Source organism: Patagioenas fasciata, chromosome 11 (assembly GCF_037038585.1).
Source record: "Patagioenas fasciata isolate bPatFas1 chromosome 11, bPatFas1.hap1, whole genome shotgun sequence".
NCBI lineage: Eukaryota > Metazoa > Chordata > Aves > Columbiformes > Columbidae > Patagioenas > Patagioenas fasciata.
This window is the reverse complement of record NC_092530.1, coordinates 5,826,230-5,841,063: the sequence shown is the minus strand read 5'-3', so window position 1 is coordinate 5,841,063 and position 14,834 is coordinate 5,826,230.

The window sequence follows — 14,834 nt, the reverse complement described above, 5'->3', positions numbered from 1 at the left end:
AGCAACGGGCCCTCTGGGCGGTGCGCGCGCCTCCCGACCTGGAGACAAGGGGTGGCCCGGGAGAGGATGGCAAGGGGTGGCAAGGGGCCACGGTGCCCCCTCCCCTGACCAGGACCCCCCGTTCCACTCTGTGCCTCCTGGGGAGGGAGCAGAGGGGCTCAGGGAGGCTGGAGGGTGGCCGCAGCATCAGCCCCTGAGGCTTGGGCATGGGCACGCAAAAGCCCACGTGGCTCCGGAGCAGAGACAGAAAAGAGGGAAAAGGAGAAGAAAAGAGCCCAGGATGGCAGAAAATTCCAGAGTGACGCAGCATCACCGCTGTGACTGGGAGCTGCTTAACCCAGAGCTGAAGAAAGGCACAGGTGGAACATGTGCGTAAAAAGCCAGGGCGGCCAAGGATGTGCGGAGAAGTTTTGATTCGGCTGCAGGGTGCTGGGGGCTCTGGGGTATGCAAGGGGAAACGGAAATTTCTGCAGAGGGGAAAAAGGTGACTTTGCCGGCACTCCTGCACCCCCGTGGGAGCATCTCTCCTACCTACTGATCTCCGTGGGCTGGCAAAGAGCAGTTGGGACACACTGTCCTGCCCTGATGGTGCTGGGACACAGGGCAAAACTGTCAGAGACGTGGGGCTGTGACACCAGGGATGACGAACGGGAGGCCACTGAGGTCCCAGCTTAGGAGCACACACGGGAACAAAATAAGAGAGAGCGGATGACGTGTGCGGTGGAAGCGGGGCTGAGCTGCCATCACCATCGATCAATGAATCCTCCAAGCCAGCTGGGAGAACCCTCACCCCTTCAAGGAGGAAAACATCTGGACAAAGCAGCTGGGAGCTGCTGAAGAAGGGTTGGCCAAGGATCTGAAGGTAGATGAGCTGCCCGAGGGAAGGAGCATACAGGCTTTTAAAAGCCCACCATGGGTAGGAGGGGAATTGGAGGCAGTGGGAGGAAGTCTGTATGGAAGAATTGCAAATGGATTGATAAAAGGAGTTGCAGAAAGCAGCAATTGGAGGACAGCAGAGGATCTGAAGTCCACAGAATTGATAAGAGATAAACCAGGTCAAAATCCAGTAGGGCAAAACCACAAAAAGCACCAGGACAGCAGGGATCCTGGCAGCAGAGCAGTGCTCGCTTGAGATGTTAATAAGGCAGCTAATACTGCTGAAGAAAAGGCTGAAGTCCCCAATAAACATTTCTGTTCCCTATTTGGCAAGAAAGAGGAAGATGCATTCACATCACATGAGAATGAAGTACTTTCCAGTCCATTAGTAAACCAGGAAGGCACAAGACACTGCCTCAGATAAACAGCTCTAAAAGTGGCCAAGGAGACCTCTGGGCAGCACTTTTCATTTCATGCCAATCCATCAATCCCGGAGACGGGTCTGGATTTTGTCCCACCAGTGAAGGTGGCACTAGCAGGGGGTCCAGGGGTGGGTAGGGGGTGACCCGCAGCCCTGCGAACCAAGCAGATTCCTGAAGGTCAGATGACCCACAAGCCGCCACAGAGTTGTTCCCTCTCTCCATGGCACTGGTAGATGCTGAGGACTCCCTTGAGGTGCTTCCTCACTCCTTCCGGTGGTCGCCGAGGGGCTGAGCCCCACGGGAGGGAGGGGGATCCGGGTCTTGCCGATCTGCCGTGTGCCGGGTGGGCGCGCAGCACCGGCACAGCCTGACAACCGGGCTGGCGGGGTGTCCCTGGGTGACCCCACTGCTGCCAGGGCCCACGGGAGCAGGAGGGCGCTGAGGTTTCTTCCCTTCATCCCCCGTAAGCTGGGGACGGGGGCCGGCCCGGTGCCTCCCAGCCGCGGGGCCGCGGCCCGGGCAGAGCGGTGCCCTTCACCGGGTCTCGGGGCGGGGTGTGGGGTGGGCGCCCCGCAGGAGCCACGGGAGGCTGCTGCCATCCCGTGGGCACAGCGGGTAGGACACGCCACCCTGCCTGGCACCCCCGCCAGCCCCTCCGGCTCTGCCCCTCCGCTGGGACCGAGGCCGGGTGTCCTGCCTGTCCCGGGGGGGCCTGCCCGGCTCCGCACGGAGCTCCCGGCGCTGGCCCGCGGCCGCGGCTTCTTCCCGTGGCTGCCGCCCAGACAGCCTGTCCTGCAGAGTTTCGGGGCTGTTACTATTTTCAGCAGGTCACATCACCGTCTTCCTCCTGGCAGGAGCCTGGGGTGCAGGTTGCAGACTCCTGCGGGCTCCTTCTGCCCTTTGGCTGTGGCTGCTGGCCCGTGGCACCTCCAGCAGCCCTGGGAGCTGCCACTCGGGGCAGCCCCAAGGCCAGCACACTTGCCACGCTGCCCCACACCAGTCCTGCTACTGCACAGCCATCAGCTCCTTGCTCCTCATCCACAGCTGGCAGTGTCATGGGCTTCAGCATTCTTGCTTGTGAGCCTTGCAAGCCACGATGGGCTCCCTAAAGCCCCAGATCCTGGAGCCACGTGCTGGGAGGAGGCGATCAGCCAGGAGCAGGCAGACAGCCCCGCTGTCGGAGGCGACAGCTGAAAAGTAGGTTTCCTATGTTTAGCTCTGGCCTTTTTGGGTCCTGCTGTTCTCAGGACTGGGACACTGCTGATTGCTGCCTGCGGCTCCACACACCCACTTCTCAAGGGCATCCAGCTGCTCCCTGCGCCAAGCGAGGCAGCCTGCACCCCGCACACGGGCAGAGGCACTGCTGGCTCTGGGTCGCAGCTGGCACAGACCGATCAGCTGGGGAACGAGGACTCATTCAGGGCTGGTGCAGACTGGGAGAGCAGGGGATGTTTGAGATGGTGCATTGCACACAGAGGCTCCATGTTGCTCTCTCGGCTCTAAGCAGGATTCCCTTCTCCCAGCTGAAACGTGGAGTGCTCTGCTCCAAGCTCAGCGCAGGGATCCAAGCCCTGCTCCTGCAGCCCCCCTGGCCTGGAGGGGGTGGTGGCCTGGGAAGGAGAGCACAGAAGGAAACGTGGGGCAGAGGAGGGACTGGGCTCAGCCAACTCTGTGCCAGCTGTGGGCTGTGTGGCTTTCTCCTCTCTTTGAACGGAGACCCAAGCCACCTGCCATCTCTCCGGGAGCTGTGAGCTGCAGGGTCTGCTCAGGTCCCGCAGCCGCAGCTCATCTCCCCAGTACACACTTCGGGGCAGCTCTCCCTGGGCGAGTCTGGAAGGGGAGATTGCACCCCATCCTGATCTTGGGTGTCTTCAGAGCCAACCCTTCTCCTTGCAGATCCCAGCTGGGGTCGGCACCAAGCAGGACTCCAGGTGCAATCTGGCCATGCCACTTTCCCCTTTCTGTTGGCACCTTGGTGTAAGACAGTTCGCGTAGCAGGGCCATTTGCTCCAGGGGAGCCCGCCACGCTGCCAGGCAGAGCCCCTGCGCCTCCGCGGGATGCTAAGAATAACCAGCGCTGTCAGCAGCCATGATATTTGCAGGCGCCCGCCGGTGCCACCCCCACTCCAGGCTGCTGGGCACAGGATGCATCTGCTGCCTGACGTCAGCTGCCAGCCGAGGGGGGGGACAGGGTGGGCAGTCTGGGGGGTCACGTGTGGCTGGGGAGAGGGGGGGCCTGTTCCCCCTCTCCTGCCTGAGCAGGAGCACGACCGCTATGGTGGGACACAGGGGTACTGCTGCCTGCATCCTTGTGCCCAGTGTGGGGAACTGGGCAGCTGCTGGTCCACCTTGCCCTGCTTTTCCTGGTGACACACATCCTGAGCTCTGCGGGACACCCAGGAGATCAGGGAAGCCTCCTGGGCTGGGTGACCATAGCTCTGCCTTCCCTCCTGGGCCCTGCTCCACACCTGCTGATGGAGCCAAAGCCACATGCGGAGGGATGGGGACCCAGCTGGGCTTCGTTGCCTGACAAGGGGTCTCTTCCATCCAGGGGGATGGGGTATCTTGGAGTTGCTTGTCATTAGTGCAAAAAGGTATGTGGGGCAGCTTCCCTGAGTACCTGAGCAGCCCTTTCCCCTTCGCATGGGGCCATGGGGCTGACAGAGCTCTCCTCTGGGCTTCATGTCTGCCTGAGCCCCGGCTCTGCAACTGACAGAGGAGTGGGGCGATGGGTGCCTCCATCTGCTGCCACCCTCATTTGTGGGGTCCCATCAAGCCCGTGCTCTCCTGAAACACAGCCGCCCTGCTGGGGATGGGGTCAGGCGGGGATGGGGCAAGTCGAGAGAGAGCAGCCTGCCCCACTGAATGCAAATATGGGTGTGACGCCCCCCCAGCCTCCTGCTCTGCCTTCCCTTGTGCTGAGGGGAGCAGGCTGTTCCCCGGAACTCTGCCCTGCCTCTTTGCTGGCTCCTTCTCTTCCGGCTGCGCTGAGTGCGAGGGTGTCACCCGGCGTGGCTGTCCTCGTGCCTGCGCTCCTGAAGGCAGCGATCCAGATGGGGAGAAAACAGGACTTTGCAGGAAAAAGAAAGTATCAAATTATTCCCTTGCCAAAGCTTTCTCAGAGCTTTTCCCACACCCAGGCTTTCCTATCCCAGGTCACCTCCTCTGGCTCCACCCTGCGAATAACCTACCCAGACACGTCCCTCCTCTCCTGGGTCTGGCTGGGGAAGCACCTTCCCCCACAGCCAGGCTGGTGCCCCCAGCATGGCAACCACGGCCCCGCCATGCCCGGGGCTGGGCCAGCGCACGGCAGAGCTGCTGCTCCTCCTCCGTGCACCTGCACGCTGTGATTCCCCCAGCACCCACACCGTGCCCTAAGATGGGTGGGCTTTGCTGGGACACAGCCCTCCCATCAAGGGCGAACGCTGCCCCAGCAGCTGCTGGCACTTGCATAAGCGGAGCCGGAGCCCTTCCTCCCTGGGCGATGGTGAGTCACGCAGCCTGCCGCGAGTCTCGGATATTTTCCTCTTTGTGTAACACTCCAGAAAATCATTTAAAACGCCCTGACAGGCCCCGGCTGAGGAGCTTCTTGGCACGTGGGTTTCCACGCGCTGCCCTTCCTCAGCGCGGGGGCTCGCACAGCCCTGGGGAGCGACCCCTGCGCTGGATGCCGGCACTTGGAGGGCTCTTCCAGCTGGACCAGAGGGCGATTGCAGCGCAAGACTTTTCAGCTCACTTGAGAGGGGTTGAAGTCAAATTGACTTTCCCACGGGGTCAGTGCAAGCCTGGGAAAGCCTCGCAGCGAGGGGGGAAAACTATAGCACAGCAACCTCGTGCTGCATCTGCCGAGCACCCGTTTGCATCATTAAACTGCCATCAGGCTCTGTGAGGTGCGCAGCAAGAGGGTGGTAGGAGCTTCAGGGAGGCACTGAGAGGGGGGTCTCAAAATAATCACGGCCACGCAGGGCTGTGGGTTTGCTGCTGGCCAGTCTGGCAGATCATGGAGTGAGCTGAGGGCAGCAACGGGGGGAGCACGGTTCTGTGCTGCTCCTCCAGTTTGGAGATCAGGTTTGGGAGCTGGCTGACTGCTGCCCGTGACCTGAAACTGGGGGAAGCCCCTGAAAACACCAAGCGAGGTTTTGCCTGGAGCAGGGATGAAGACACACTGGTGGTTTGGGCAGCTTTCAGCTTTTTTTTTTTTTTTTTTGGGAAATGTAAAATAGGCTGCTCTTGCCTTTGGTGAGAAAGAATTGCTTGTGCTGGGGGTATAAAGTCTGTGGCTGCAATTAGTCACATCATGCCACAGTGAAAAACACTTCCCGGGGTGCCTGCTCCTTCTCAGAGCGGCTGTGGGTGACAAGCCACCCTGCAGGGCCATGCTGGGGGCAGCTGCCCCGTCCTGTGCCCGGAGCTTCTCACTTGTTCACTCTTCTGCCTTAATTTCCAGCCTGTGACTCCTGCCTTGTTCCCATGCACTGGGGGAGGTCAGTCCCTCCCTCTCGCCTGCTGGCTTTTCCAAGCTTTAGGAGTGTCACCCCACTCCCCCTTGTCCTGCTCCAGGTGGAACAAACCCAATGCGAAGTGCAGGAGATGGTGGCTCTTGCCCAGGTGGAACAAAGGCGACACGGGGTATCGCTGGGGTTTGATGAGATGGGGGCTACGGCAGGACGTGTGGCACAGGTGATGCTGGACCATACCAGGATCGTCCAGGTTGGGAGGAGACACAGAGCAGCTGAGGTTTTGTGGGGGGTACAGGAGATGGTGTGAGCTGTCCCATCTCCCCCCATCTGTCTGGAGCGAGTGTGAACACTGCAAACCTCAAGCTTCTCCCAGGCACGTGTGTGCCCGCACACATCAACACGCTCATGTGCACCTCCCTTCCTCATCCTCTCCTCTCTGCGGGGCTTCTCTGTTCCCCAGCAATTTTTGGCAGTCACAGCAAGTAACAGGAATGTCTTATTTTTGGTGGCATTTGAAAGAATGTACAAATATTCAACAAGACATTTATGCCTCTCCCTTGGGACTTGCTAGCTGTTTCCCCATGGCAATACAAACCAGTTCTGAGCATTTTGAATTATGAGCAATGCTTTTGTCTTCAAATCCATTTTTGCAGCCCTTTTGAAGGGAAAACCCTTGTCTAGATAGAAAAAGCCCAAGTAGAAGGAGGTTTGCACACACTGAGAAGCAGCTTTTCAATATCCCATGGGACAGCCCTGTCAGTGCTTTTGTTTTTCCTTTTATTTGTTGGTGTAGGGTGATCCAGGCCCTCAGGGTCCATCCTGACTTTGTAGTTCAACGCAACGTGTTGATGCAAGGCAGGAGATGGCTGAAGACTCTTCAATATATACCCTTGACTTGAAAGCACCCACTCATTTACAGGGCAGCAAGTCCCAGCACCTGGACCATGGATTGTGCAGACCCTAAATGGATGATGCAGGCATGGAGTGCATTTGAACATCCCCTTTGATCTTTGTGGCTGATGTGAGCTTGTTGTTTGGAGATCCACCCCTTGGTAGCGCTGGGAGAGCCAAGGTCTTGCAGGACACATCTGAAGGAAGCGGACAGGTTCCCTCCTAAGGACACGCCGGGTCATGGCTTCTCTTCACAGGGAAATCATCTCAGAAGAGCAACTGGGGCTGAGGGAGGGCCAGCACACCCGGTGCTCCTTGGGAAGGGGCAGCAGGCGTGTGGGTGCTGGCCCAGGGGATGCCAGGACACCACCCCGCCCGCTGCTTTGCCAGCTCGGAGCAGCGGCAGTGGCATGACCTGACATGCTATTGCCTGGCAACTGCTGGTGTTGCAGATAAATCCCCTCCCTGGTGTCACCACAAACCAGGTGCTGATGTCCCAATCCTCTGGCAGGGCCCTCTGGGGTGCTACTGGAGATACAGGAGATATCCCCCTCCAGGCACATCTTTGGGGGCTGAATGGTCACACAGTAGGAAAATGTGGGGCTGTGGATGTATTACATCTGGAGAGGCCCAAGAGCACATTGCAGCTCTCCTGCCTCACCCTGGCCAGGTACCAAACAGGTCCTCATTCTCTGAGCCTCATCTGGAGAGGTTTTTTTTGGGGTATGACCCCACTTAGGCACCTTCCCCAGCACATTTCCTTTGCTCAGCCCTCTGCATCTCCCTTTAAATGCTTGTGGTGGGCACGCAGCAGGCAGGCAGCATTGAAGACCTCCTTGCTTCTGGTATCTGTTGCAGTGTCCCAAGGAGCAGCGCCCCAATTTGGCCCTCACCCATGGGGCTGCGCAACTGGTGTAGCATGTAGGGGAAAGGAACCTGGGGGTCCTGGTGGACAGCAGGGTGACCATGAGCCAGCACTGGGCCCTTGTGGCCAGGAAGGCCAATGGTACCTGGGGTGGGTTAGAAGGGGGTGGTCAGTAGGTCAGAGAGGTTCTCCTGCCCCTCTGCTCTGCCCTGGGGAGACCACACCTGGAATATCGTGTCCAGTTGTGGCCCCTCAGTTCCAGAAGGACAGGGAACTGCTGCAGAGAGTCCAGCGCAGCCACCAAGATGCTGAAGGGAGTGGAGCATCTCCCGTGTGAGGAAAGGCTGAGGGAGCTGGGGCTCTGGAGCTGGAGAAGAGGAGACTGAGGGGTGACCTTATTAATGTTTATAAATATATAAAGGGTGAGTGCCACGAGGATGGAGCCAGGCTCTTCTCGGTGGCAAACAATGATAGGACAAGGGGCAATGGGATCAAGCTGGAACACAAGAGGTTCCACTTAAATTTGAGAAAAAAATTTCTTCTCAGTGAGGGTGTCAGAGCCTGGCCCAGGCTGCCCAGGGAGGTTGTGGGGTCTCCTTCTCTGCAGACATTCAAACCCGCCTGGACACCTTCCTGTGTGACCTCACCTAGGCGCTCCTGCTCTGGCAGGGGGATTGGACTAGGTGATCTTTTGAGGTCCCTTCCAATCCCAAACATACTGTGATACTGGGATGAAGGACCACTGGAAAGTCCATCTGACCCTCCTCAGCCGGCTCAAATGCACACACCACCTCTGCAGGGATAGGAGCTTGCCTGGGGTCCCTATGCAGCAGCGCAAGCAAAGGGAAAGCCTTGGAACAGGGTACCTGGGGGAAGAGAGGGGAGATGTTTTAGGAGCCTTGGACATGCTGGCTCCCGTGTGTCCTCTCCAGAGTGCCTGATGAGGATTTCTGCCATCCTGGAGCCCAGACTTGAGAAGTTAAAGGTGATCCAGCTTCTCTGTTCCTTTCAGGCATTGCAGCCTTATTTCCAGTCCTCCCCGAGCCCAACTCAGTGATTTGCTAGTTCCATTCAGACATCAGAGAATGATGCAGCTCCTCCATACTTCTAATGTCCCTCATCTTCCCTGTCCCTAACCATGAGGGAGGTGACAGTGCCAGTGCCAAGCTGAGTGGCTCCTGTCACAGTGCCAGGGTGACTGCAGCATGCACAAAGGTCCCCTACGGTGCTCCCTGCCTGCTCTACAGAGCCGATGCCAGTGTGAGGGGCACAGATTGAAACAGAGCTCAAATGCCCCCCAGCCTTGCCTTCGGTGGTGTGAGGCATGGGGCAAGGTGCAGGAGGCAACAGTCCCCATTTCCAAAACTCAACAAGTTTCTGAGGGGTGAACTGTAAGCAACTGCACCCAGTGCTAACCAGAGCAGCCACTGTCTCCTGCAGCAAGGCTAATCCTCCCCAGGGAGGTGCCTGTTTGCAGAGCTGTGAAGTGTTAGGAGCTACTTGACCTTGCTGGGATTGCACATTAGGAAAGGGCTCTGCACACCAGCGCTCACGCAGGAGGTGACCCTGCTGCACGGGGACCTGCCCTTGGCACAGCCACGCTGTGCAGTGACCTAACGAGCAGCCAGCAATGGCAGCATCCCCTGGTTTTGGTGAAGAGGGTGACCGTGTCTTGGGGACACCACCTCTACAGGGACAGCTGAAACAGACACAACCATTTCACAGAGCCCAGGAACCTGCTGGGATCCCACACAAAATCATCCAGTTGCTTTAGGACAGATGCTGTGAGAGCTCTGGGCAGCACTGGGGGATGATCCCCCATGCCTGACCAAGGAGAAGGACTTACCCCATGCCTTGACACCTCTCCCAGCCCCAGGAATTGTGTAAGCATTTGTTAGCACAGGCTTTCTAGCTCTATTTCCCTACAACCACAGAACAAGTGGAAGAATGGTGGGTTATGGACCGTTAAGAATGTTTGATTTCCCAGGTGTTGATGTGGAACCCCTGCGGAGAGGGGACAGGAATGGGGACAGGGATGCTCCAGGGAGGAATGGCTCAGAGGCTGGAAACAGTGAATTCCTTTTGCACAGTTCTGTAGCTGGGCAGCAGGTTTAGCTGCATGCAGAGAAAGCAAACCAGCCCTTCCTTCCTGCAGCACTGGCAGTGGGCAGAGGGCTGGGTGGGTGGAGGATGGATGGGGTCTTGTTTTTGCCTTAGGAGGTCACATCACTGAGGCTAATGGGGGCTTTTCAGGGCCGCCATGGCAGGATGAAGGCTTTCCTGGCACTGCGCTGTCTGGGATGGGTGCTGGGTGCCTGGATTGGGTGCAAACTACTTGTGTGGGGTTCCCTTCAGGTCTTGCACACCCAGCATGGCGCATCACAGCACCAGGGCCTTGGGCCAAACCCCAAGGCAGGATGAGTCCTGTGGAAGACCCATCCCACCCTCCAACCTCCTTTGCCCCCTGGGTGGCAGAGAGCCCGCTCACAGCTGCATGTCCCCAGACATCACTCCCAGGCGGATCCCAGCTCCATGCCACATCTCTCCAGCTTTCTGCCGTGGCACAGCAAGGAACGTTGGCAGATAGGTCCCCCAGCCACCCGTGGCAGCTGAAGGAGCCTCTTCTCAGCCTGGCCTGTGCTCCTGGAGTGCTGGCACCAGCCAGGCACTGCTATTTGCTCCAGGTGGACTCATCCCCAAGGAATCCTCCACTGCTTGTCCTGGTGCTGGGCAGTGCCCCTGTCCCTTGCTGGTCTCTGCTGTGAAGGCAAAAGAGCTGCTGTTGTTCGCAGTCGCTGGTGGACGAGGCCTGACACAGCAGCAGCGCTTCTGAAAACACATAGCGTGAGATATTAAAAAACAATCATCCCTGCAAAGCAATCCACTTCCCTGGAAAGCCCCTGCAGTTATGGGATGGTTTCTTCCCTACCCATGTTAATTTGTGGGAGATATTATAACTTATCAAAAAGACAGAAGCAGCACAGTCATGGTTATAATTTCTAATTCTGCCTTTAATTAACGCTGCTGATGGGCTGCCCAGCTGCGGCACTGCCAGGAGCTGTCACACAGTAACTCCCCACCTAAGGCACTCACTTGAGTGACCATGGAGATTAAGGCTTTAATAATATGAATGAAGTTGCATTATGTTAAATTGAGTGCAGAAAATAATGTAATCATGCTCAATGCTTGTCCAATCAGTGCCAAAATTGATGTACAAAGTCGCCTTCTTGTGAGAATGAAGACGGATGCTGTCCAAATTGTGGGGATTCCTGAGATTAGCTAAACCTCTTCTGGGTACAGGGGACCACACAGGGACCTGTGGCTCCGGCTGCCCACTTGAATAGTGATGAGGTGATGAGGGTTCATGGGGACAGACCTGCCCATAGCCTGGCCAGGTTAAAGCAGAACTGTCACCTCCTGGTCCTCCCACGTTGGGCTGTGCAGCGTGGGGCAATGCAGCTGGCACAATGGGGCCTCATCTGGCTGCATCGGGGGCTGGTCAGGGCAGGTGACAGCAGCAGCAAGGATGAACAGTCATTCATTAGAAGTTGTACAGAGAATGACTTGTATTAATTAATGATGTTGGTGGCAGAGACCACCCCATTGCTACCTTTGGGAAGGAGGTGAATGGGACTGCTATGTCCCTGGTCTGTGCTGGGGGGAACTTCGAACTTGGAGAAGTCCAGAGTCATGGCTGTGACAAGGAGCTTGCTGCCACCTCCTCGACTGTGACGCCATGGCTCCCGCCCTGGGAAAGGGAAAGGAAGCAGGAGGCTGGAACATGCCATTCACACTGAGCTCCCTTCTGCAGGGTGCCGCAGGGATGTCGCATGCCAAAACCATAATCCAGTTGCAGAGATGCTATGGAACGAGCTGCACTGCAGTGACATCCCCATGTCCACTGCCTGACGTGTTTGCAGACCCTTCTGGAGAAGACGTCCTGCTCCTTTGGCTGGCATGTGCCTCCACATCTCACTAGGGGCTCTCAGTTGCAGATGGTGGGATGAGCTGGTACCTTTAACACCCAGCTGGGGCTGGCAGGCACAGTCAAGGCTCCCTCTGCCTTGTCCTCCCTGCTTATGGGGCAGGAGAACGTCCTGGATGGTGGAGGCCACCCAGTCCATTAGCAGCTTACAGGCAAGATCAGGGAGAACTGTTTAGACCAGGGCACCTTGGGGCCCATCTGTGCCCAAGGAGGAGTGTTGAGCTGGACAGACCTCCCTGTTCCATACCTTATGTGTCTGCAGCTGGGTGGCAGATGCATGTTGATAAACAGAAAATGCTTTTGTTAAATACAGTTCAGCTTTGCTGTTAATTACATGAAGCCTTGAGAGTGAGGGAAGATTTATCAGCATCAGCAGAGCAGTGTGCTTGGGAGCAGGTGCACAGTTCTGCACAGCTGGAGCAGGGCTGGCTCTCCCATTTTTCTCACTGTGACGTCTGGGGCCAGGTGACGCACATCTCCACAGTCTGCTGCTTCTGGCTCTGCTGACCTTGCAAGAACCACCCTGAGATGCCCAGGAAACAGCCAAAACCAAAGGATGAAACTGCCAGGGGAGGATGCTGCTGCATGTCCAGTGCACCAGGAGCGTGTCCTGGCTGCCCTTTCCCTGCCACTGACTCTGCTGCCTGGAGCAGAGGTGCCGGCTCTCTCCAGAGCCAGTCCTGCTGCCCGCTCGTTCACTGGGCTCATAGTCACTCTGCCCGAGCCTGTGACGCTGAGCCGTGCAACTGGACAGGGCAGACATGAGGAGTGCGGCTGGGGGAAGCAACCCGCTCACACTGTCTGCTCTCAGAGCCACAACACACCCGCCTGCACACATGCACAGTGTGCCCAGCTGTGCACACACCTGTGCACACACCTGTGCACGCACCTGTGCGCGCGCACACACGCACTCCTGTGCACGCACACCGCGTGTTTGCACACCCACCTGCGCCACACCGTGGCCTTGTTCTCATGCAGCCCCAGACCACGTGTGCACATGGGGCAGACACTTGAGAACGCAGACACACAGCCATCTGTGTGCAGACACTGACACGCGTGTGTGAACACGCACACACAGAGGCGTGTTCGTGCCCGAGGCTGGGCGAGCCGGGCTCCAGCGCTGTCCGCAGCAGCCGCTGGATGGCAGCAAGTCCCCAGCGCTGAGCCACCGGTGTCACCAGCGTGCCAGCTGGGCCTGCTTATGCCAACCAAGGGGCTGGGGGAGCTCGTGGGGAGCAGACAACGGGATCTTAACACAAAGCATGACTACTTGGGGAGAAAATGAAACGGCAGAGATGGAGGACAGCCCTGAACGCAGGTCACACACAGAATCCCAGAGTGTCAGGGGTTGGAGGGCCCTGTAAAGCTCATCCAGTGCAATCCCCCCATGGAGCAGGAACACCCAGCTGAGGTTCCACAGGAAGGGGTCCAGGCGGGTTTGAATGTCTGCACAGAAGGAGACTCCACAGCCTCCCTGGGCAGCCTGGGCCAGGCTCTGACACCCTCACCCCGAACAAGTTTCTTCTCAAATTTAAGTGGAACCTCCTGTGTTCCAGTTTGCACCCATTGCCCCTTGTCCTGTCACTGGTTGTCACCCAGAAGAGCCTGGCTCCAGCAGCAGGGGACAGGGCAGATCCTGCTGCAAACAGCCTGGAAGTGCTGAAAACTCCCCCAGTAGCGGTGGGCACAGCACCAGCCTGAACACACATGCGAGTAGTAATGATACCATAGAGTAAACGAAGCTCCTGTTTGGGCCATAAAGCAACTTCTTGTGCTTTTGATGCTAATTATCATAGAATGAAGGAAAGCACACTGGCTGCAGTTCCTGTGGTGGCCACTTGTGTAAACATAGTGGGGAGAACAGCTCTTAAAACTGAATAAATTTCAAAGGATTCTCTAGCAAATGGCTTCTCAACACAAAGATGCACCTTGCACAGAACTGTGCATTTGCATAGGTGTAAGCATGGCACCTTGACCTGACCCCAGGCATTTCACACCTCTCTGGGACTTTTGGACTTTGCAAGAGAAAAGGCTTTGCAAGGTCTCAGCTTCCTGGCTGCAGAAACCCGGATGAACACAGAGCTGTTCTGTAGAAGTGTCGGTGGACGCAGGGTGCTGCCGTTTCTCTTGCAGAGCAGGCAAGACTGGAGGGCTTTGGCCTGAAAGGATGAAGGCTGCAAACATCTTGGCATTCAGTGAAATGTTCCAAAGATGGTTCTGGGAATTAGCTCCATGGTATGACGTGAGGAGGGGAGCAAGGGGACAACAGACTGCTGAGCACACACAGGCAGAGAGAGATGTTAAATCTGGAACACTGCTGCCTTATCCAGATCCAGATGAGAAAGAAGGGTTAGGAGACCATGCAGGGCAATTGGAGCCGAGGACTGCAAGGACTGGAAGGATCTGAGCCAGCATGGAGTGGTTGGTTGTGCTGGGAGCCAGGGCCCTCTGTTCCCATGTTTTTGAGGTCAGGAAGCCAGCGCCCAGGGAGATGGTGGGGGAGGAAATCCAGGAGGAAGAAGCTGTTTGAGCCATTGGGAGCCTGGAGCCGGGACAGCTTTGCAAAGAGCCTCGTGCTCCCATCAGGATTTCTGATCCTGCTGGGCCTTGGTAGATGCTTCGGTGGCATTGCTCTGGGGATGTCTCTAAGCCTTGGGAACAAATTAATGGGCTCTCGTGAACTGAAAGCAAGTCTGATGGGATTAGAGAAACCTGGGGAGAATGTCGCCTTTAACAGCTCACGTGAATACCAGGTGCGCGAGTGGTTGAGGGAATGCGGGCGGGTGGGAGAACCTGCAGGATCCAACTTGGCTACTGATGTGTAGGGTTCACAAATGCCCCCAAAATACTGCCGAAGTAACTGGAGCATTGGCAGTGTCGGCACATCAGTAGCAGTATGGGGATTAAAATTTCCAGTGCAATACAAGCCAGGTAGCAACAGGCTGTGCCGTGAACAGGTCACTGTTTAAACCACGGGGAAACAAAAAAAGCAGTATAAATAATGAGATAAAATAAAAGTTTGTTATAAGTTTAATATTATTAAGGTAAATTAGCCATTACATAAGGATGAGAGATGCACATTTAAAAACACCCTTTGGCCTGTCTTATGTGTGTGGCCTTTATTAGCAAGAGCTGCTGGAATCACGTCTGCGGTGCAGGAAGGTGCGGGTGAGGGCTCTCGCACCGTGACCTGTCGGACTCTCGTTCCTGAACGTGGTCTCTCTCGCTCATCTTCCTCAGCCTCCGGCAGCCGGGCTGGCTCTGCCTGCTCCTGGGGGAAGGAGCAGTCTTCGGCATGAAGCAAGAAAGCAAGGCAGGGTGCTTTCCTGTCAAAG